Raw genomic sequence first — 24,326 nt, forward strand, 5'->3', positions numbered from 1 at the left:
TTAAGCCACATAACCCAGCAGCCAGGGGAATCGGCCAGACAATTCTGGACACGGTTCCTGACTAAGAAAAATCAAATTGTAGACTGTCCGGATGCAGAGGCCCTAGCGGCATTCAAGCATAAAATCCGCGATGAGTGGCTCGCCGCCACCTCGGCCAAGAAAAGCCAAAATCTATGGCAGCCCTCACAACACTCATGACCCGGTTTTGCGCGGGCGAGGACAGCTGGCTGGCTCGCAGCAACAACACATCAAGGAATCCGGATACCTCGGATACCAAAGATGTTAACGGTAGGCAGCATCGTAACAGACCAAAGCGCCGCAATAACGGCGATAACACCGAAGATACGACAGTTAATGCGGATTCAGAGGCTCTAGATCCGGTCAGTGGAAAAAACCATTTAAAAGAAATACTCCGGCTCCGTCCAGTCTGGATCGCATACTGGATCGCTCGTGTCAAATCCACGGCACCGCGACAAGCTAGCCAATCACACCAACAGAGAATGCTGGGTGTTCAAGCAGGCCGACAAGATAAATGCTGAAGATAAGGACAAGGGGCTGCATAGCGATGACGAGGAGGAGCCCCGGCCGCCGAACACAGGAGGACAGAAGGGGTTTCCCCCACAAGTGAAGACGGTGAACATGATATATGCAACCCACATTCCCAAGAGGGAGCGGAAGCGTGCACTAAGGGACGTCTATGCGATGGCGCTCGTCGCCCCAAAATTCAACCCATGGTCTGCTTGTCCGATCACCTTCGATCGCAGGGACCACCCCACTAGCATCCATCATGGCGGATCCGCCGCACTGGTCCTAGACCCCATCATTGACGGATTTCACCACACTCGAGTCCTTATGGACGGCGGCAGCAGCCTGAACCTGCTTTATCAGGATACAGTGCGAAAAATGGGTATCGATCCCTCAAGGATCAAACCCAGCAAAACCACCTTTAAAGGCGTCATCCCAGGTGTAGAGGCCCATTGCACAGCCTCAATCACACTGGAAGTGGTCTTCGGATAACTTCCGAAGCGAAGAGTTAATCTTCGACATAGTCCCGTTTCGCAGTGGCTATCATGCACTGCTCGGACGGACAACATTTGCAAAATTCAATGCAGTGCTGCATTACGCATACCTCAACCTCAAGATGCCAGGACCCCGCGGGTTCATAACAGTAAATGGAAACACAGAACGCTCGCTCCATACGGAAGAGCACACTGTAGCCCTTGCAGCAGAGGCACAAAGCATCCTGTTCGGGCAGACCACTCATTCGGCGTTACAGCCCCCAGACACCTTCAAGCGAGTTCGGAACAATCTGCAACAGGATCGCCTGACGCGATTAGCGCTCGCCTAGCAATCCGGCCCCCGTCCCAGTCCCAGTGTAGCGATGAAATTCGTGCTGCGCGTACATAACTACGCATTGAAAATAGCATGGACATAGGCGGGGGCACAATCAGGACACGCCCTGCATTGTGGCTTAACCACACCAGGGGCTGTATACCTTTGACATTCCTTTTCTCTTTCAAGGCCTAACTCTTCGGAAGCCCTTTCCGGCAGTCCGATTGCCGGACACATTCCGGAAGCAACAACCAAGGTGGAAAGAAGCTAAGATGAACACGGGAACCGCCAGGTGGTCTCTAGTAATACTTGATATACCCGCTTTTCACTATTTATGTGTAGCTTGCCATGGGATACGACATTTCAAATTGTCCTACTTTATGCTTATTGCACTACTTGTACCAGTATGCTTCGACGTATTATTCAAATAACAATGCATATTATTAATTTGTCATTGCATTATTTAAGTTTTTCTCTTTCTCTTATATGTCCATTTACGACAATTCGCACCCGCACATTTCGGGTACGGTCAGTACGCCAGGGGCTCTCGTTTACCCCACAATATGGCGCAAGAAGTCCGAACACTTTCGACAGTGCGGCACCCCGAACTTATAGCATTATATGCATCAGCTCTGAATCATGTCTTTTGTCAAATGTTGGGTCACCCGGCTCCCATGCTTTGGTACCTTACGTTCCGCTATATCGGCTGAGGTAGCGGTTGGAGAACTAATGCGATTGTGTCCCGGTTCTTCCGGACGAGCACCTCAGTAGAGAAAGCCAAAAACTGACTGTCATGATAAGGCGAGAGACTGGTCGCTGTTCGAGAGGTCTCAAGTCCTTAAAGACTTTTTCCGCTTCGGGCGAGGAGTCGGCCTTGTCCGGCTTAGGCGTGTATAGCGCCCCAAATTCGGCCCTCCGAATACCAGGGGCTTCACCAAAAATTTAAAATCATAGACTTCTATGGCTAAGTGAGAGTGATAAAGCATTATAGTCGGATTGCCTGATTTGTTGCGCTGAACACCTCCCTCGAAGGACCCAAAATTGGGGTAAAGAGTGTTCAGATTTACCACGAACACCCCAGTACTAGTTACATGGGGGTAGAAGCCGACGACTGGCCAACTCTCAGATTTTATAAACGGTCGCACAGAAGGTAATATTTTAAATTAAGAAAGCGTCGCATGCCGCAAAAGAACTCGTTTCATATTACAGGATCACATGGGCATGTTCATTCAAAAATTACATCCTTGGCACACTCATCCGCCACTAAGCGGGAATCCTTCAGGACGCTCTCATAGTAATTCTCGGGGCAGCGATGCTCCTTGCCCTCCGGCGGCCCCTCCTTCACCAGCTTCACGGTGTCCAGCTTCGCCCAGTGCACCTACGCCCGGGCAAAAGCCCTACGTGCACCTTCGATGCAGACGGACCGCTTGATGACTCCAAGACGTGGGCAGGATTCCACAAGCCGCCTCACCAGTCCGAAGTAGCTGCCGGACAGGGGCTCACTAGGACACATCCGGACTATAAGGCCCCTCATGGCTTGTTCGACCGCCTTGTGAAGTTCGACCAACTGCTTCAGCTGGTCGCTCAAGGACACGGGGTGTTTGGTCCCAGTATACTGAGACCAGAACAACTTCTCCATTGAGCTCCCCTCCTCAGCCCGGTAAAACTCCGCGGCATCCAGTACACTGCGGGGAAGATCTGCAAACGCTCCTGGAGAGCTCCGAACTCGGGTAAGAAAAAGGAAAGTCTCCTTCACATGCTTTCTTTGCATATTGAATGCCTTACCCGCTGCTATCTTCTTCGCCGCATCAATCTCCTGGAGGGCCTTGTGGGCTTTGGCCTTGGCGCTCCGGACACTTTCAAGCGCCTGTGCAAGCTCGGACTCTCGCGTCTTGGAGTCAAGCTCCAAGGACTCGTGCTTTTAGGCAAGAGCCTCGAGCTCTTACTGCATTCTTGTTTCTCCTGTTCAATGCATTCTTTGGCCGCTCTGTCTTCGGCCTCGGACAACGCCTTCCTCAGGGTCTCCACCTCGGTCGTGGCCCCTGACAAATTCATGATGATCCTATTACTTTACACCGAACTTCTTTTTTAACTATATAAACTGGGGTATATCTTACCTTTTCTCTCTTCGAGCTGCCCCTTGGTAAGGCCGAGCTCATCCTCAGACCGCTTCAGGGCCTGCTTCAGCGCAGAGACCTCCGCAGTACATGCGGCAGCGGCCAGCAGGGAAGCCTGCACATACACATAGACATACTCTAATTAGACTCCTGAGTTATCATTTGATACTCTATTCGGCTTTTCTTCGAGAACGTCGAACAAAGCATCAGGGGCTACTATCTATGTGGTAATGTTTTTATATTTTGAATGCTTACCTCAAAGCCTGTTAGGAGGCTGGCGCAAGCTTCGGTCAGTCCGTTTTTGGCGGACTGAACCTTCTTGACCACCACACTAATGATAGTGCGGTTCTCTTCATCGATGGAAGCGCTGTGAAGCACTTCCAACAAGTTATCCGGTGCCTCTGGTTGGACAGAGGACACCGGCAAGGATGGTTGGCCCCCCTTAATGGGGGACCGCCTGCCGGAGTCCGGAACCATCGAAGGTTCCAGCGTAGTGTCCGGCTAGGGCCCTAACTCGAAGCCCGTAGGAGCCTCGCTCCTTAGGTACCTAGGGTTTAGGAGGTCGCCGTGAGGCGCCCCTAGGATCATCTCCCCTTGGCTCGGTGCCTTTTGAGACAACACCTCGGCGTTGTCCGTAGGGCGAGGGGTGGAAGCCGTCGGAGGAGAACCGCTGTTCATATCCGATGAGCCCAAAGAGCCGCTCGATGAGGGTACATTGAGATGAGCTCAGGCCGGACTACATAATCATGTTCGGCATGAGCAAAGGCAGTACAATAAAACATACCATGAAGTACTATGGTGTCCGGACACTTACGACTTCACCAGGGGCTTGTCCCTGGGTAGCCACTCGTCGCCGCTGTCGGCGGCCGTCGTGGCACAGTCCGGAGGGAGGGTCTTTCCCTTCTTGGACCCTTCGGCCTCCCCGGATGGGTCGGCCTTCCTTTTCTTGTCTCCCCCGGCTGGGGGGGTAGAACTTTTCTCCTCCTCCTCATTTCCGTGGGAGGAGTGCGTGTCGGACTCATTGGATGATGAGTCCGATAGAACCTTGCGCCGGAGACCCTTTTGGGTCCCCGCGACCTTCTTCTTGGCCTTCTTTTCCGGCACCTCATAAGGTGCTGGAGTCAGCATCTTCATTAGAAGAGCGTCTGCAGGATCTTCGGGCAGGGGGCTGGGCAATCAAGCTGCTCCGCTATCTTTATCCAGTCCTGTTAATGACATGAAAGCTTAGATCCAGTGCATAACTAAACCAGGGAAAATAAATACCCTGAGAGATATAAAAGCCTACCAGATGGGCGCGGCGCTTTGCGCTGAGTCCGCGGTCCTCGGTGAGGGAGGGAGGCATCTCGGCGCCCTTGAACAGCACTCTCCAGACGTCCTCATGCATTGTGTCGTAGAGCTCTCACGGCATCTGGTGCTGGGCCGAGTTGAACTCCCACAAAACAAATGCCCGTCGTTGGCACAGAAGGATCCGGCGGAAGAGCATAACCTGGACCACGTTGACGAGCTTGATTTTCTTGTCCGTCATGTTCTGGATGCAGGTCTGGAGTCTGGTCGGCTCTACCGAAGAACCCTAGGACATGCCCTTCTTTTTCCAGGAGGTGAGCCACGTGGGGATTCCGGATCGAAATTTGGGGGCCGACACCCAGTTGGACTCACGCGGCTCGGTGATGTAGAACCACCCCGATTGCCACCCCTTTATGGTATCCACGTAGGTACCCTCGAGCCAGATGACATTAGGCATCTTACCCACCATGGCGTCTCTGCACTCTGCTTGCTAGCCACCCACCACCTTCGGTTTGACATTGAAGGTTTTCAGCCATAGGCGGAAGTGGGGCCTGATGCGGAGGAAGGCCTCGCACACGACGATAAACGCCGAGATGTTGAGGATGAAGTTGGGGGCCAGATCATGAAAATCCATCCCATAGTAGAACATGAGCCCGCGGACAAACGGGTGGAGAGGAAATCCCAGTCCGCGCACAAAATGGGTAAGAAAAACTACCCTCTCATGGGGTTCGGGCGTTGGGATGATCTGCCCCGCATTCGGCAGCCGGTGTGCGATATTCGCAGCTAGGTATCTGGCTTCTCGTAACTTTTTGATGTTCTCCTCTGTGACGGAGGAGACCATCCACTTGCCTCCTTCTCCGGACATAATTGGAGTGGTTCGATAAGAAGAACGCGAGCTTGGGCGCTAGAGCTCGGGTGTGCGGGAATGGGTAAGTGAGAAGGAAGAAGGCGTGAGTGAAAAAAGTAAATCTTTGTCCCTTTATAAGGGCGGAGGAGGCGATGAGTCTCCCCACTTGCTTGGCAAAACCGCTTATTCCCCAGCTGCCATAATTGATGGCGCGGTTGGGTTACCCACGTCCGTATTGATGAGAATCCCATGATAAAGGGAACACGATCTCTGCTTTGACAAGACTTGTCAAGAAAACCGCCTCACGATATGTGCGGAGCTGGTTAAGAAAAGCGGTTCGAATAATAACTGGGCCATGAAGATTTGTCATACTGTCAAAATGTGTCAACAGATTAGATTTGTGGAAGTATTATTCTCTCTACGGTGGTATGTGGAACTTATTTTGCAGGGTCGGACACTATCCTTGCATTCAGACTCTTCCATGGTGTATTCGGAGGAGGAACCTGCCTTCCAATGCCGAATACAACACTGCGCACCAGACTCATCGTCATTGAAGCCTGGTTCAGGGGCTACTGAGGGAGTCCTGGATTAGGGGGTCTCCGGACAGCCGGACTATATCCTTTGGCCGGACTATTGGACTATGAAGATACAAGATTGAAGACTTCATCCCATGTTCGGATGGGACTCTACTTGGCGTGGAAGGCAAGCTAGGCAATACGGATATGTATATCTCCTCCTTTGTAACCGACCTTGTGTAACCCTAGCCCCCTCCGGTGTCTATATAAACCAGAGGGTTTTAGTCCGTAGGACAAGATACAATCATACCATAGGCTAGCTTCTAGGGTTTAGTCTCTCTGATCTCATGGTAGATCAACTCTTGTAATACTCATATCATCAAGAACAATCAAGCAGGACGTAGGGTATTACCTCCATGAAGAGGGCCCGAACCTGGGTAAACATCGTGTCCCTTGCCTTATGTTACCATCCGCCTTAGACGCACAGTTCGGGACCCCCTACCCGAGATCCGCCAGTTTTGACACCGACATGGTTGTTGTACGGAGGCTTCAGAAGCTGGAATTTGTTGCTCTGGTTCATGGATCTTGGGGTCTTCAGCCGGTTTGGTCACCTTGGCCTTCTTGTTAGGCTTTTCCTTTCCACTACAAAGGGTTGTGGGAGGTTAGTACAAGTATAAGGATACAAAGTGGTAGAAATCAAAAATTGTTACCCAGGGGCAGTCTTGAAGGCTGGCAGCTGGGTCTGTGATGAGTCGTCGGAAGAGGAGTGAGACATCCCCTAATAATTTGAATCAGAAGAATTAAGTGGCTGACGAATAAGACCCGCTAGAGGATAAAAAGAGTTTATATTCGGAGGGACCTCACTTCGACGTTTTCGTGGAGCTAGAGTATTTGGTAAATCGGAGTATAACTCTCCACCTCCGCTGGTCCGAGTCTGATGCCGGTTCTCGAGCTGCTGTTTCTTCAAAAGAAAGTGAGGATCCAAATAAGCTAAGGGGTGTGAAAAGCTTACTTTCCGGATTGCTCGTTGAATTTTCTGTCTTGGCAAAGGCTCTGAGTTGGAGGAAGTAATAGTTACCTCTTCTTCGACTGCTTGACTGGCCCTCGTTTCATCCTGATGATAATCAGTGTCAAGGGCTACCTCCAACTCAATGATGTCATCCAATTCAAACAACTCGGAGGCACTTAGTTTCTTTTTGTTCTTCTTGGCGATTTTCTTGATGGCTTTTGTTTTGGCCCTGGCCTTCTTGGCAGCTTCATGATCATACTCCTTCTCCCAAAAAGCGGAGTCAGCCTGTGAAAGTCATCAAGGTTGAGTTAATAGAGTATTTGAAAGATATGTTAAAAAAATTGGAGACTCACGGCTGGTGGTGGGTTAAGAGTGCAGAAGGGATTCAGTCCCACTTTGCTACAACTTTCCAAGTTCTCATTGAGAAGGGTCTTTGTCATCTCATTGATTGCGTCATTTGTTAAACGCGTGTAGTTGTAGCGCAGTGCATCTTTGGCATCACCCGTATAAGCACACATTAAGCCGGAATGGCGGCTCAAGGGTATGGTTCTCCAAGAAACCCAACACCGAACCAGGTTAATACCGGTTAACCCATTTCCTAGCAGGGCCTTGACCTTTGAAATGGTAGGTTCAAGCTTTGACTGTTCAGTGGTAGTAAGCCGCTCGGGAAGATGATGCTTGGGGTTGAGCCGCTCAGCATGATAACCCGGCAGTGGATTCTCATCAGCCAGAGAGGTATCTTTACAATAGAACCATGTTTGGTTCCAATCCTTGGGGTGACTTGGCAGGCGAGCATAAGCGAAGACATCATCTCTTCTCTGTTGAATCGAGACTCCGCCAAGTTCTAAGCTGGGTCCGTTGGTAAACTCATTCTATCGGTTCAAATAAAAATATTCCCTGAAGAGTTCAACGTTGGGTTCTTCTTGAAGGTATACTTCGTAGAAAACTTGAAAATTGCAGATGTTTGACACGGAATTGGGTCCGATGTCTTGAGGATGAAGTTGCAATAATTGCAGAACGTCTCGGAAAAATTTGGATCCATATGGTGAGAAGCCCCGATTCATGTGATTAGTAAAAATAATGACCTCACCATCTTGTGGCTGAGGTCTTTCTTCACCTGGTGTGGGAGCACGCTAGTGCAGGATGTTTTTTGCTGGTAAAAAGCCGACTTTGACAAAGTCCTTAAGTGTGTTTTCCGTGACAGTGGAAGGAACCCAATTACACGAGGTAATCGTATTCGGCATCATAAGGGAAGAAGCCTAAACGAAAGAAAATTTGCCAGTTTAAGACTATATGATTAAGATGGTTGGAAAGTTAATTTGGTGAATAACAATGAAGCATGCATAAGTCTAAGCCAGAGGACAGCACTGAAGTTATAAACATGGACTACTAGCGGCTTAAGAGGGGACTAATGGTACCCGACGGGTTACCGTTTTTTGAGTTAAGCCGCCCACACAATCATTAAAATACAGATCAGAGAAAGGGAAAATTGCTAAGTGTTGAAAAAAAGTTTCGCAGATTGATATTATGATTTTGGATCTATGATACTTCAGATAATAAAAAATATTCAGACCTAAGTTATGGTGCTTGAGCAGTTCATATGTCCAGATCGGATTTTTTATGCAAAAGGAGATGCCCTGATAGCGAAAATGAATATTACAGCTACTACCGCGCAGGAGAGGTACCAAGTTCGGATTAAAAAGAGCAAGTTACAGCAAGGAATGGAGACGAACTCCGATGAACTCGTCTGAAACCCTAATGCGATCTGCATGAAGGAAAAGAGGAGAACTTACCGGAGCTGTTGAACAGCGGAGGAGTACGGATGAGTTCTGATCGGTTTAGGTTGATGCAGCGGCCATTGTTGATGTAGTGTCGAGGGTTGAGGACAGCGGTGGAGCTCGGGCGCTGAGAAGACGCAAGGAAGAAGAAGGAGATGAAGAGGCAAGGAGGGAAAGTGAAAGGGACCCCTGGCCCTATTTATAAGGTTGGATGGATAAGTGGCATGCGCGGGAATCAAGGAGACCAAAAAATGGATATGTGACGACGCAAATGCCTTGATTTTCGGAGGTTCATTAAAAAGGAAGATTTATTAAGATTTGGGCCTTGTGCAATGTTAATGACAAGTGACGTCATGACGGGTTACCACAATCCTAGGAGATGACATCATGGCGGGTTACAAGGTCTCATGAAGTGTAAATAAAAAGGGTTTTCTCTAAGTGTAAATAAAAAGGGGCGTCAACCTGTGTATATAAAGGGACGACCCGGCAGCGGTTTAGGGCAAGAAACAAGAGAGATCAAAAGCTAGGTCAAGCGTATTCACTCCCTGGTAATCGAAACCCAAGTAATACCACCTCAAACTGGATTAGGCCTTTACCTTCACTGCAAGGGGCCGAACCAGTATAACTCCATGTGTCCTTTGTCTCGTATAACCTAGTTGCGATGGCTCCATGACTAAGTCCTTTTTCTAGGACATCTGCCTTGACAATTCCACGAGACCCCCATTCCCCTCGCCTGCCCTAGCCGCAATTCACCATTGCCCCTACCCCGGAGTGCTCTTCAGTGCTCCGGATCTGTGCGCCCTTCTTGGATCCGCTCCATGGAGGCCCCCTCCCTCCCGATCTCTTCCCATGGATGCCGGTAATGCCCCACTTCTTCTCTCTATGGTTTCATCCATTGTTTCCTTCTTCTTAGGGCATTGCTTGATATCGTGCATTTTTTGTTCAAACTATTGGGCGGAAGAGATCTATATATGCTCCTGCTAGTGTTTGTGTTTTCTTAGATCTTAGAATATTGCTAGGTTGATTCAAATCCCATAGGTAGTTGTTCTCCACTTGGTGGTACTGATCGCTTCCAGCGGTTCTACCGCCCCTATGGGCGGAACAACTGCTTGAGCAGTTCTACCGGCTGTAGAACCGGTACAACCGGGATTTCTGAACCACATAGCACTGTTTTACTTTCTCTGATTCACAAGCATTATATTCTCTTGCTCTTGTGTGCAATCCTCTCATATTTTGTTGGGTCTCTTGTGTTCTTCCCGTGTGTATTTGCAGGTGGCTCTAGTTCTCGTTCTGCCCCTCGTACCAAGACCAAGAAACAAGCTCGTAGATGCAAGCGCCCAGCTGAGTCCATTGGGGAAGAGGAGGTTGTGAGTCCAACCAAGCCAACCCGTCATGAGAAGTCTGCCGCTGCAAAGCAACGTGTGGTCATGCCTTTGCACAAATGGAAAGGCAAGGAGTGGGATGCCTTCCGGAAAAGGAATCTGTACACGGTTCCTATTGCTCCTCGATGGACAAATGTTCAGTTCTGGAATGAGATGCAAGAGAGGATTGTTAATGAGCTTTTTGAGCATAACAAGAATCGGTTCACCAAGCAATGTACCATTGACCTTGACCATTGGAGGAGCAACCTAGAGTACTTTGGGGAGGCCTTGGCCCTTTGTGAGGAGTTTGATTTGGTCAAACTTATGTCTGTCAACTGTGACTTTGATCTTCAGCTTATCCGTCAGTTTTATGCAACCGATCACTTTGGTGAAGATGATGCTCGCACTCTCTCCCTCATGCGCCGTGATGAGTTCTTCCATGTGCCCTGGAGAGCCTTCTGCAATGCTCTTAGCTATGAGGATACCGGTCTTGACGGGAATGGTGGTATTCATCCTCACGATCGTCCCCACTCCATGCCTAAGGAGAAGCTTGCTCCTCTGTACATTAGTGGATGAGGCATTATTGGTGAGTCTAAGGATCTTCATAAGGTTTATGACATCATGTATCACGTTTTTCGCAATGTGCTTCTGCCCAAGGTTGGGAATCAGGATGAGATTTATGGGTATCTTGTTGACTTGCTTGTTTCTATGAAGACCAAAGTGGGGACTGGTGCTACTTTTGATGTGTCCAACTGGCTTTGGCAGGAGATGTACAACATGGTCATCTACAGGTTCCCATCTATGCACCGTTTGTCATGTGCTTTCTGAACTCTGTTTGGGTTGTTCGTCATCCTGAGAGCTCCTCACCTCACCATATAACCTCACCGTGCATGAGGTCAAGCAACTTAAGAAGAAGAAGCATGCTGAGCCCCGATTTCCCGTGGATGATCCCGAGGATGTGTATGCCACCTCCGATGATGAGGACTTTGAGATGGAGCCGGCTGCCAAGCCCTCCTGGGTGGCCAAGCTCACTTCTAAAATGAAGAAGACTTTTTTCCTTCAGACAGATATTCAGAAGAAGATGTATGAGGCCCATGTCAATGAGAAGCTTGCTCGGCGCCCTCAGAATGCCATGATGAAGCACCTCAATATGGCAGTGAAGAGTGGTTCTGAGAAGAGCATCACTCCTGAGGACCGGTGGATCTCTACGCACATCACTTGGACTAATGATGAAGCTGAAGCATCTAGGGTGGGAGTTCGGGAGTTGTGATGGCCTGGCTTATTAGGGATGATAGACTACTCATATCAACAAGGAATTCCTTCTTTTCCGGGAGCCCATTCGGACAGAACTCCAAAGTTAAGCATGCTTAGCTTGGAGTAGTGTCAGGATGGGTGACCGACCGGGAAGTTGCTCCCGGGTGCACACGAGTGAGGACAAAGTGCGCAGAAAAGACTAGTATTGATCTGTGGGGCCAGTCTTGATCCTGCCAGGAGTAACGACCACCGGCGGGTGTGTCCGGGGCGTTACAAGTTGGTATCAGAGCCGACCCTCACGGTTACATGGATGGTTGCGGACAGGTGCGTGGTCATGTTGTTCATGACGTTTGTGACCCGTCGTGGCACACGGCATGGCACATGTACTGGACTGAAAGCACAGACGTATGTGCCAAGAGGGAACGTTCCTATGGCCCGATGAGGACGTCGGTTCCTCTGAGTGGGGGTGTATGTGATGGCCTGGCTTATTAGGGATGATAGACTACTCATATCAATAAGGAATTCCTTCTTTTCTGGGAGCCCATTCGGACAGAACTCCAAAGTTAAGCGTGCTCAGCTTGGAGTAGTGTCAGGATGGGTGACCGACCGGGAAGTTGCTCCCGGGTGCGCACGAGTGAGGACAAAGTGCGCAGAAAAGACTAGTATTGATCTGTGGGGCCAGTCTAGATCCTGCCAGGAGTAACGACCACCGGCGGGTGTGTCCGGTGCGTTACAGGAGTATTGCCATAACTCATATAACGGATGAGTTTCGAAGGTTGAGGTACACGATTTCTGAAGGTCTCTTGGTCATGTGTTGAAGGATGGATATAGCTGGATGTAGGAATTGTTAGTTTGGGTGAGATATTATGCTTCCCCTGTATCCCCAACACCTGATTGCATAACCAGAAAGTTTCGGGAGTTTATAAGTGGGAATTCAAGTAGCTCTTAGAATATCTTTCCAACAGACACATGATACAATATGGGGTTTATCATATGTTTGTTCCGGCTTATTCTGCAAGCCAATCCTTTGTTTTGTTTTGGTTTGTGGTATTTGAGTTGCTTCAATGTCAGGTGCTGATCCCATACCTTTCCTAAGCTATGCTCTCATATCTCTATGAGAGTATTAATCCTTCTTGATCATCAAGGTGGTCATGCCAATTCTTTTCCCAACCAATGTCTTTCTCTTCAAGTGGATCCGATCATGTCAACATTTGCAACACCACCTCTCAGTTTTCCCAACAATGTTCGTTCCATCTGCCCAAGTTGCCTTTGTTTTCCCACCCTCCCACCCTTGTTTCTTCATGGAATCAGATTTCTTAATCTGGTATCCATTTTATTCATGTGAAGTCACTTCATTCTTTTCAATCAAGGTTCTTATCCGGTGTTTCTCAGGAAGATACTAACGGAGCTTCAAGTTCATCATTCTTCATTCTATTTCTTCTCCGGTGGATTCAGTTCAAGCTTTGTCGATCATATCTTTTTCGCGTTTCAAATGTTTTCTCATGCCGGTGCACCTCTTAATTGTTCATCTCTCTCTCTATTCATATACGAAGTGTTGAAGATATCTCAGAAGATTCAAGTTTCCATTCTCAATTCGCTCAAGTTCTTTTCAGGATGTTATCTCATTCAAGCCATTTAATTTAACCGATGCAATCTATCTTCCAAGCAACCATTCCAAACAGTGTTTCTTTTGAGTGGGCCTTAACCCACAGGTATTTTCCCAGAATCTTACCTGACTCTTCTAATCTTCCTGGAGTTACTCTAAAATTCTTTTCCAAGTTTGACGTAAGAATGAATTATCATTAGGCAAATGTCTCTCTCCAAGATCTTTCAAATTCTTTTCATTGTTGATTCAACCTTTATATTCTTAATTATTCCAGAGTGCCTCAACAATTCATGGTGGTGTTTCTCGTCGTCATTTCTCGGATTTTGAAGACGGGGAAGAGTTTCCTCCAAATCATATCCGTTATCCTGAAAAATTCATGGTTCTAGCTTCATGCCATCCTCACAATTATTCTCGATTATGATATATTCTTTTCACCCATCCGGAGCAATTCAAGAGTCTTTTCAGTTTGATTCTCCGAAGCCCATCATCTCAGAATTATTCATTCCAGCTTTCAGCTCTCGTTCTCCAAATCTTACCAGTGCATCATTCAAGTATTCTCTAATCAGCTCGTGATCTATTCGTTCTCATGTATCTAAATTCCCTCAAGTATCTTCATTCGTTTTCCAATTCTTCCGGGTGAATTATGCTTTTGCTACTTTCATCTTGAATTATTATGGTGGTTTGTTCAAGAGTCCTCCTTCTACGTTCTCACACTAATTCTTTTGTTCTTCCCAAACCCGACCGGTGATTCATTGAAGACCTTCTCAAGTTTGTGCTATATCTGTCTTAATCCTTTCTACGAGAATAAGTAGTATGCCAAATCCATTGCTGGTGATCAATTCAAATTTGTGAAGGATACGCATAACGTAATTCTTATTCTTGCTTCTTCCAAGTGTTTAATTCTTTTCTACCGGAGTTTGTTCGTGATATCAATTTCTCGGTTCGAGGTGCTTCTTCTTTTCTTATCTGGAGTTCCAAGTTTTCCACATTATATAATCATGAAGCTCCATCCATTCATTACAAGGCTTCAATCTTATTCTTTTCATCCTTCACTTCTTTGTTATCATTCCATTGATTACCGGAGTTCTTCATGGAGGCTCTACATGGTGGTTCGTCGAGGATTCTTTTCATTTTTCAATTGTTCTTCAAGATTTCTCTCGAAGTTAAGTTCCGCCAAGCTATACTCTAAAATAAACATGGTGTTCAACACATGTCTTGTTTTGAGGAGTTCAAGCATTCTTCATCTTGCATTCCGAAGTGCAATTCGTTCTACCTTATCTCTTGAGGTGGTGTTATGTCATTTTGACGGCTCCCTTCATGTCTCATGATTCACAAGTTGGCCGAAATGACATATTTTAAACCCATCATTTTCAATTCGTTCATGAGATCCTTTGCAACCAATCAATCTCTTCATTGGAGTTATCTTGGGTTATATTTCACCTAAAGCTTTCCCTAAGGATGGTTGCTATTTATGGTGATTATAAATGACCCAAGTTCTTCATTTATCCTCCTGGTGAAATAAGTTTCTCGTCTCCTTGTTGATATCAATCCAATCTTTTGTTTCCGTAGTGACAGAATTTTGCCTTAATTTTGAGAAGTTTTCCATCCCACTACAAGCTTATTCGTTTCGTTGTTGGTTTTTCCGACAACTCCGTTTTAACCTTCTTGGAAGGGTGCTTTCCTAGTTCATTGGTGGCAGAAGTTGACTTTTTCTTCTCCATTCGGTGATTCCAATGATCTATCTTCTTTCATTTCTACCGGAGGCGTTGTCTGAAATTGTTCTTCTTGGTTCCTTGTACATCTCGTTTCAACCAGAGTGGTTTCAATTCCTTCTTGTCCATTGTGCTTGTCATTCTTAGCTTTGTAACCTCCAAGGTTCACATGATGTTCCTTGTTCCTCTTTTCTAACTGAGTGTTTTCAGCTTTGTTCAACTCCGTTGCGTTCTTTCTTTCTTTCTTTCTTTCTTTCTTTCAACTTTTCAACCTCTCAAGGTTCGTGGTTTCACTCGTTTGTCGAAGAAGCAACTTAGTTTACCTCTCCTCTTCCTTTGTTGTTTTTCCCTCTGGTGCCAACCTATATCTCGGGACGAGATCCTCTTGTAGTGGTGGAGTGTTGTAACGCCCCGGATACAACTTTCCATATTTGTGACTCCGACTCTTGCCTTTTTCGGAGATACGATATGATATTCCCTTCGTGGTTGGGCTTTGTCTTTGTTTTGTTTTTGTTCATGTCATGCATTTCATATCATGTCACCATGTGCATCGCATTTGCATACGTGTACATCTCATGCATCCGAGCATTTTCCCCGTTGTCCGTTTGGCAATCCGACACTCCCACATGCACCCGGCGCACCCCTCTTGTCTCTATTCGTGAGCGGGAGTTTAATGTTCTCGGAATGGGCCGGGATTTGTCAAGTGTCCTTGGTACACTAGCGGTAGACTGCCTGTCAAATTTCGTTCCATTTGGAGGCCGTTTGATGCTCCAACGGTTAACCGGGTAACCGCAAAGACCTCTTGTGTATTGCAGCCCAACACGATCGGGTGGGTGAAAACTACACCTCATTTGGACACTCCAAACTCCCTCTACCTATAAATATGTGATCCCCTCCGAATTTTCACGGACGAAACCCTAGATCCACTCCTCCCCGTTCCGCCGGACATGTCCGCCAACGGCCGTACATGTCCACTGCTTCAGCCACGTCGTTCCAGCCAATCCCATCATGACACGTCACCGCTGCCGCCGTCCTCGCCCACTCAAAGCGTGCCACGTCAATGCCCGCGCGCCCCACTTCGTCGCCGGCCCGTGGAGCCCATCTCCGTCCAGCTCCGGGCCGCGGCGGGCCCGATCTGCCCGAGCGTGCCACCACCCTCACCGGCCACCCCTCACCGCCCTTGCCGGACTTCGCCGGGGGTGCACCAGCGCCACCTCGCCTGCTTCACCGGCGCGCGCCACCGCCGCCGCCTCGCTCGCGCCGCTCCGCGCCTTCCCCGCCAGCTCGCCGCCCCGCCATGGGAGCTCATCGCCGGCCAACTCCAATGGCGGGATCCGCCACCACCGGACCTCCGTGGCCTTGCCCTGGCCAGATCCGGTAGCCGCCGCCCAAATCCGCCGTCTCCGGCGACCTCCGCCCTCCTCTGCGCCTGCGCTGCCCGTCGGCGACCTTGTCCTCCGTCGCCATGGCCGCTGGTGGCTTCCTCTGCCCCAACTCATATGGCCTCGTCCCGGGATGGCTACACCCATCCATCCGAATGCGCCCCTTCGCGTATGCCTTCGTCCATGTACACCTCCGTACAGTTTTCCTTGAGGTGAATTTGACTAAGTCCCTGGAGATCCTATTATTTTTATGCCTCCTTCTACATGTCATATTTCGGTGACCGTGGCTCCAAATCATGCATATGATATGTCAAATTGTTTGTCTCGTTGAGATCTTCACATTAGAAGCATTTCCATGCATGTTACTACCCATTATGATGCCATTGTCGTCATTGCAAGACTGATATAAAATGTTAGCTTCTAGTACTTATCAATTCATGAGGTTTTGTCATTTTTGTTGCATTTGATGTGTGCATCATATGAGAACGAGGTCTACATATGTTTTGTACTACTACATGCCATATTTATAGGGGTGCTTGTCTTGTATTTTTGTGATCTATGTGGGGACTAGCACAAGCATGTAAAGTAGGCTCCACAATGTTGCTGTTTTCAGGGACTTAGGATTTTGCTAAGTCTTTTCCCTGCTGTTATTTTGATGCCATGTAGACTTGATGCTACATTGAGATCCATGCTTATATTGGGATACTTCAGTAAGGATATTTTGAACATGTGGTTATGCTATATCCATCCATGCCCCTATTTGCAATTATGGAGTGCTCTAGCATGTCATTTGCTTGCTCTACGTTTGCTATAAAAGGTTCCTGGCAGAATGTTAACATGTTAATCCATATTGCCATGGTTGTTGCTAGTGATCCATGCATCCTATGAAGTTTATCTTGCCATGGTTGGCTTCATGAACATGTCATTTTGCTATTGGTATGCTTATTTTGTCATGCAATGCTTTGTGGTGAGTGGCATGAGCTCGCAAAGTTGCTATCATAATTCTGTTTATGCCATGCTCTGTTTTTCTGCTAAGTCTGAAACTGTTAATAAAACTTGCTATGTTTACATGGGTGCCATCATATCTTCTGTGCCTTTTTGGCTCATGTTCAGTAAGGAACTTTTGATCTGGGTTGTTAGTAGAATCATGCGATACGTTTTTTTGCTATGATATGTTCCTGTAGCATGTTGTTTGCTTGCTCTAAACATTGCTTCCTGATGTTGTTTTTGACATGTTAGTATTTTTCACTAAGTCTGTGTTGCTGATATCTTTTGCACTTTTGCCATGCTTGTTTGAACATGTTTTAGTGTGATTTAGCCGTAGCTCAGTGTTCATCTTTTGTCAAGCATCTCTTGTACATCACTGTCATATGCTTTGTTGTTATGTTGGACTACAGTAGCTTAGTTTCTTGTTGCATTCTAAGTGGCATCGTGTTGTTAATCGCAGTTTTGCGTCATTCTTGTGATGCGTGCCTCTTGCAAACCGTGCATCCATTTCTGGTGATCTTTATATCGATTTCAACCGAAATCATCTCATCTTTTCAGCGGCATACTTGGTTTGCCAAGTTGATGCCTTGATCATTCTTTCCCTTCTGGAGCACGCATATGCATTGCATATCATGTCTTGCATATCATGCCATGTATTGCATCATGTTGCTTGTGCACTGCACCGTGATTGATTGTTGTTCCATTTGCTTGTGTTCTTGCCTTGGGTAGAGCTAGGAGACGAGTACGTGATTGAGGAACCTATTGAGTATGCTTACGAGGATCAAGCTTTCGACAACTCTGAGAACTTTGCAGGAAAGATGACCATACCCTCGAAATCACTTCTATCTTTGCTTGCTAGTTGTTCGTTCTATCGCTATGTCGCGCTACCTACCAGTTGTTATATAATGCCTCCCATATTGCCATGTCAAGCCCCTAACCCACCTTTCCTAGCAAACCGTTGTTTGGCTAAGTTACCGCTTTGCTCAGCCCCTCTTATCGCATTGTTAGTTGCAGGTGAAGCTGAAGTTTGTTCCATGTTGGAACGTGGATATGTTGGCATATCACAATATCACTTATTTTAATTAATGCATATATATACTCGGTAAAGGGTGGAAGGCCCGGCCTTATGCCTGGTGTTTTGTTCCACTCTTGCCGCCCTAGTTTCCGTCATACCGGTGTTATGTTCCTTGATTTTGCGTTCCTTACGCGGTTGAGTGTTATGGGAACCCCTTGACAGTTTGCTTTGAATAAAACTCCTTCAGCAAGGCCCAACCTTGGTTTTAACATTTACCACCTAAGCCTTTTTCCCTTGGGTTCTGCAGACTCAAGGTTCATCTTTATTTTAAATCCCCGGGCCAGTGCTCCTCTGAGTGTTGGTCCAAACTGGGTGATGTCCGGCGCTCCCTGGGCAACCAGGGTCTATGCCAACCCGACATCTTGCCCATTCGGTGTGCCCTGAGAACGAGATACGTGCGACTCCTATCGGGATTTGTCGGCATATCGGGCGGCTTTGCTGGTCTTGTTTTACCATTGTCGAAATGTCTTGTAACTGGGATTCCGAGACTGACAGGGTCTTCCCGGGAGAAGGAATATCCTTCATTGACCGTGAGAGCTTGTGATGGGCTAAGTTGGGACACCCCTGCAGGGTATAAACTTTCAAGAGCCGTGCCCTCGGTTATGTGGCAGATGGGAATTTGTTAATATTCGGTTGTAGAGAACTTGACACTTAACTTAATTAAAATGAATCTACCGCGTGTGTAGCCGTGATGGTCTCTTTTCAGTGGAGTCTGGGAAGGGAACATGGTCTTGTGTTATGCTTGAACGTAAGTAGCTTCAGGATCACTTCTTGATCACTTATAGCTTCTTGACCGTGCATTGCTTCTCTTCTCGCTCTTATTTGCGTATGTTAGCCACCATATACGCTTAGTGCTTGCTGCAGCTCCACCTCACTACCCTTTCCTACCCATAAGCTTAAATAGTCTTGATCTCGCGGGTGTGAGATTGCTGAGTCCTCGTGACTCACGGATACTTCCAAACAATTGCAGGTGCCGAGGATACCAGTGCAGGTGATGCTACCGAACTCAAGTGGGAGTTTGACGAGGATTCGGGCAGTTACTATGTTTCTTTTCCGGATGATCAGTAGTGGAGCCCAGTTGGGACGATCCGAGATCTAGCATTTGGGGTTGTCTTCCTTTATTTTGGTTCCGTAGTCGGGCCTCTGACTATATTTTGGATGATTTTATGTATTGTGTGAAGTGGCGATTGTAAGCCAACTCTTTATCCCTTTCTTATTCAGTACATGGGATGTGTGAAGATTACCCCTCTTGCGACAAGCCTACCATGCGGCTATGCCTCTAAGTCGTACCCCGGCACATGGGAGACATAGCCGCATTGTGAGTTAATTAAACATGATTAATTTCATAGTGGCGTGGGGCCCTCAGGCAGTGGCACAGAGGCCAGCCGGGGCAGGTTAATGTGCGTGGGCGCCCGCGACCAAGGCCAGCAGGGGCGCCGGCCACGGAAACGGCTGATGTCTACTACACAACCTTCTTCTTGTAGATGATGTTGGGCCTCCAAGTGCAGAGGTTTGTAGGACAGTAGCAAATTTCCCTCAAGTGGACACCTAAGGTTTATCAATCCGTAGGAGGCGTAGGATGAAGATGGTCTCTCTCAAGCAACCCTGCAACCAAATAACAAAGAGTCTCTTGTATGTCCAACACACCCAATACAATGGTAAATTGTATAGGTGCACTAGTTCGGTGAAGAGATGGTGATACAAGTGGTATATGTATGGTAGATAAAGGTATTTGTAATCTGAAATTATAAAAACAGCAAGGTAAATAATGATAAAAGCGAGCGTAAACGGTATTGCAATGCTAGGAAACAAGGCCTAGGGTTCATACTTTCACTAGTGCAAGTCCTCTCAACAATACTAACATAATTGGATCACATAACTATCCCTCAACATGCAACAAAGAGTCAATCCAAAGTCACTAATAGCGGAGAACGAATGAAGAGATTATGGTAGGGTACGAAACCACCTCAAAGTTATTCTTTCCAATCAATCCGTTGGGCTATTCCTATAAGTGTCACAAACATCCCTAGAGTTCGTACTAGAATAACACCTTAAGACACAAATCAACCAAAACCCTAATGTCACCTAGATACTCCAATGTCACCTCAAGTATCCGTGGGTAGGATTATACGATATGGATCACACAATCTCAGATTCATCTATTCAACCAACACATAGAACCTCAAAGAGTGCCCCAAAGTTTCTACCGGAGAATCACGACGAAAACGTGTGCCAACCCCTATGCATAGGTTCATGGGCGGAACCTGCAAGTTAATCACCAAAACATACATCAAGTGAATCACGTGGCATCCCATTGTCACCACAGATACGCATGGCAAGACATACATCAAGTGTTCTCAAATCTTTAAAGACTCAATCCGATAAGATTACTTCAAAGGGGAAACTCAATCCATTACAAGAGAGTAGAGGGGGAAGAAAACATCATAGGATCCAAATATAATAGCAAAGCTCGCGATACATCTAGATCGTATCACCTCAAGAACACGAGAGAGAGAGAGAGATCAAACACATAGCTACTAGTACATACCCTCAGCCCCGAGGGAGAACTACTCCCTCCTCGTCATGGAGAGCACCGGGATGATGAAGATGGCCACCGGAGAGGGATTGCCCCCTCCGGCAGGGTGCCGGAACGGGTCTAGATTGGCTTTCGGTGGCTACAGAGGCTTCTGGCGGCGGAACTCCCGATCTATTGTGCCCCCTGATCGTTTTAGGGTATATGGAGATATATAGGAGGAAGAAGTACGTCAGGGGGGCCACGAGGGCTCACGAGGGTGGAGGGCGCGCCCAGGGGGGTGGGCGCGCCCCCTGCCTCGTGACCTCCTCGCAGATCCCCCGACGTGCACTCCAAGTCTTCTGGGCTTCATTCCTTCCAAAAAAGAGTTCCGTGAAGTTTCAGGTCAATTGGACTCTGTTTGATTTTCCTTTTCTTCAAAACCCTAAAACAGGGTAAAAACAGAAACTGGCACTGGGCTCTGGGTTAATAGGTTAGTCCCAAAAATGATATAAAACTGTATAATAAAGCCCATAAACATTCAAAACAGTAGATAATATAGCATGGAGCAATAAAAAATCATAGATACGTTGGAGACGTATCAACGGCCGGAGGGTCCGCGGCCATGGCGAGGACACTAGCGGCGTAGGGACCAGAGGCGGGGCGGTAGGAGCAGCGCCTGGAGCTGCGGGCATCAGCGGGCAAACAAATTACTATTTTTATAATTACCTAAATTAGTATTATTAACTAAGCTACTACCTCAATTAGTTTAGTAGACAAACAAATTAGCATAGTATTTTTATAATTTAAAAGCAATTAAATTACTATTTAGCCACTATTTTTAATTATTAAAGGGCATTAAAGCACCTTATAAAAAATTGGTTCATCGCCATAATTAGTTATGGAATATTTGCAACACTTTGAACATTTTATTTTTGACATTTGAAAAATTTATTTGTTTGACTTTATTTTTAATTTTGAATTTTGAATTTCATTTGAATAAACGAGGCCCTAGCAATAGTAAAAGTGATGACATGGCATCATTAACAAGGGTTTACTGTAGCTTAATTATCTGGGCGTCACACACCTAGTCTTTCTAATAAAAATAAAAGCAAAACTGATAGGACTTTGCATGCTTCTGGTGAACCTGTTATAGACACACCTAAGAATCCCAATGATATTTCTATTTCTGATGTTGAGATACAATCTGGTAATGAACATGAACCTAGTGATAATATTAATGATGATGTTCATGATGATGCTCAACCTAGTAGTAATGATAATGATGTGGAGTTTGAACCTGCTGTTGATCTTGATAACCCACAATCTAAGAATCAACGTTATGATAAGAGAGACTTCATTGCTAGGAAGCATGGTAAAGAAAGAGAACCATGGGATCAGAAACCCATGCCCTTTCCTCCTAAACCATCCAAGAAAAAGGATGATGAGGATCTTGAGCGCTTTGTTGAAATGCTTAGACCTGTCTTTTTGCGTATGTGTTCGACTGATATTCTTAAAATGTCTCCTTATACCAAGTATATGAAAGATATTGTTACTAATAAAAGAAAGATACCGGAAGCTGAAATTTCCACCATGCTTGCTAATTATACTTTTAAGGGTGGAATACCAAACAAACATGGAGATCCAGGAATACCAACTATACCATGCTCCATTAAAAGAAACTATGTTAAAACTACTTTATGTGATTTAGGAGCCGGTGTTAGTGTTTTGCCTTTCTGTTTGTATCGTAGACTTGAATTGAATAAGTTGGCACCTGCTGAAATCTCTTTGCAAATGGCCGATAAATCAACTACTATACCCATCGGTATTTGTGAGGATGTGCCTGTTGTGGTTGCAAACGTTACTATTTTAGAGAACTTTGTTATTCTTGATATTCCCGAGGACGACAGTATGTCAATCATCCTTTGTAGACCCTTTTTGAATACTACAGGGGCTATTATTGATTGCAACAAGGGCAATGTCACTTTTCATGTTAATGGTAATGAGCATACGGTACACTTTCCGAAGAAACAACCTCAAGTGAATAGCATCAATTCTATTGGAAAAATTTCAACTATTGCTATTGGAGGTCTTCAATTCCCTCTTCCTACTGTTAAAAAGAAATATGATATTCTTATCGTTGGAGACATGCATATCCCCGTTGAGGTAACCTAGTGTTATTCGAAAATTTCTGGTTTCATGTCATTCGGAAGAAGTTTGTTAATAAGACTTGATCAACCTTGTTAATGGATTCCTTTTGATGGGCATGAGATGGATGAATTTAGAAAGCACAACTTCCTGTACCCACTTTTCACTTTCTGTTATTTAGAATAAATAAAGCAAAAATAGTATTATCCGTATGTTTTCTGAATTATCCGTGCAATAAAAAATGTCCAGAAAATAAAAATTCTCTAAATGCCCTGAAAATTTAGCATGTTTTTTATAGAGTATTTGAGAATTTCTGGCACTGAGAATGCACCAGGGAGCAGCACCAGTGGGCCACAAGGGTGGAGGCGCGCCCCCTACCTTGTGGGTCCCATGTGGGTCCCCGTCACTTATTCCGTTACCCATCCACTTCATCTTCCTCTTGAAAAATCATCTCATTGCTCAAACCCGTGTTCTAGCTCATCTTGCTGCCATTTTCGATCTCCTTGTGCAAAGCTCCATTTGCAAAACTATTTTGGGGGATTGTTCTTCGGTATGTGACTCCTCCAATGGTCCAACTAGTTTTTGTTCTAGTGCTTTATATATTGCAAATTTTTGCTGCTGTGGTGAGCATGTTTGTTGGGGATATAGCTACAAGGTATGACCCGCCCAGGAGGGGCCGGGTCAACCCCAATGGCGGGTTACAAGAGAAGCCCAGTAATATTCAAGGCGATAGTTTGTTAAGACTTATAGAAGGCCTAAGCCCAGAGGTGGCTTAAGACCCAATATTGTAAATCGCCGTATGTAAAGAAAGACTTGTAAAGAAAGGCATATAAAAGAAGTCACCGAGCTGGACGCGTTTTATGAGCCGGCCAGGACTCTGTAGGTCGCCAGGCGTCAACCCATGTATATAAGGGGACGACCTGGCGGCGGCTTTGGACAAGAAACAACAACTCAAAGCCAGGACAAGCATATTCGCTCCCTGGTCTTCGAAACCCCAGCAATTCCAACACAACTAGACGTAGGCTTTTACCTTCATTGTAAGGGGTCGAACTAGTATAAACCTCTCGTGTCCTTTGTCCCGATTAACCCCTTTAAGCTTCCTAGTTGCAATGGCCCTACGACTAAGTCCTTTTGCTAGGACATCTGCCGTGACAATTCCATGACAGTTGGCGCCCACCGTGGGGCCAGCGCACAGTGGATTTGAGTTCTTGAAGGGAAACTTTGAAGGGCTCAAGGGATACGCTGTGGGCCGGATGACCAAAAGTCGTCGCAGCAAGCTCTACATCGACTATGAAGGCTGGGGCCCCGAGGCCGGCTCAATTGAGTACGGGTACCGGGCCCCCTTAGGCAGAATCCATGTCTTCATCGGCCGGATCGGCGAGTTAGGCCCTGAGCCGGACGTCTGCA

The sequence above is a fragment of the Triticum urartu genome, chromosome 1A (genome assembly GCF_056163025.1).
Source record: "Triticum urartu cultivar PI428250 chromosome 1A, HENAU_Tu73, whole genome shotgun sequence".
Lineage (NCBI taxonomy): Eukaryota > Viridiplantae > Streptophyta > Magnoliopsida > Poales > Poaceae > Triticum > Triticum urartu.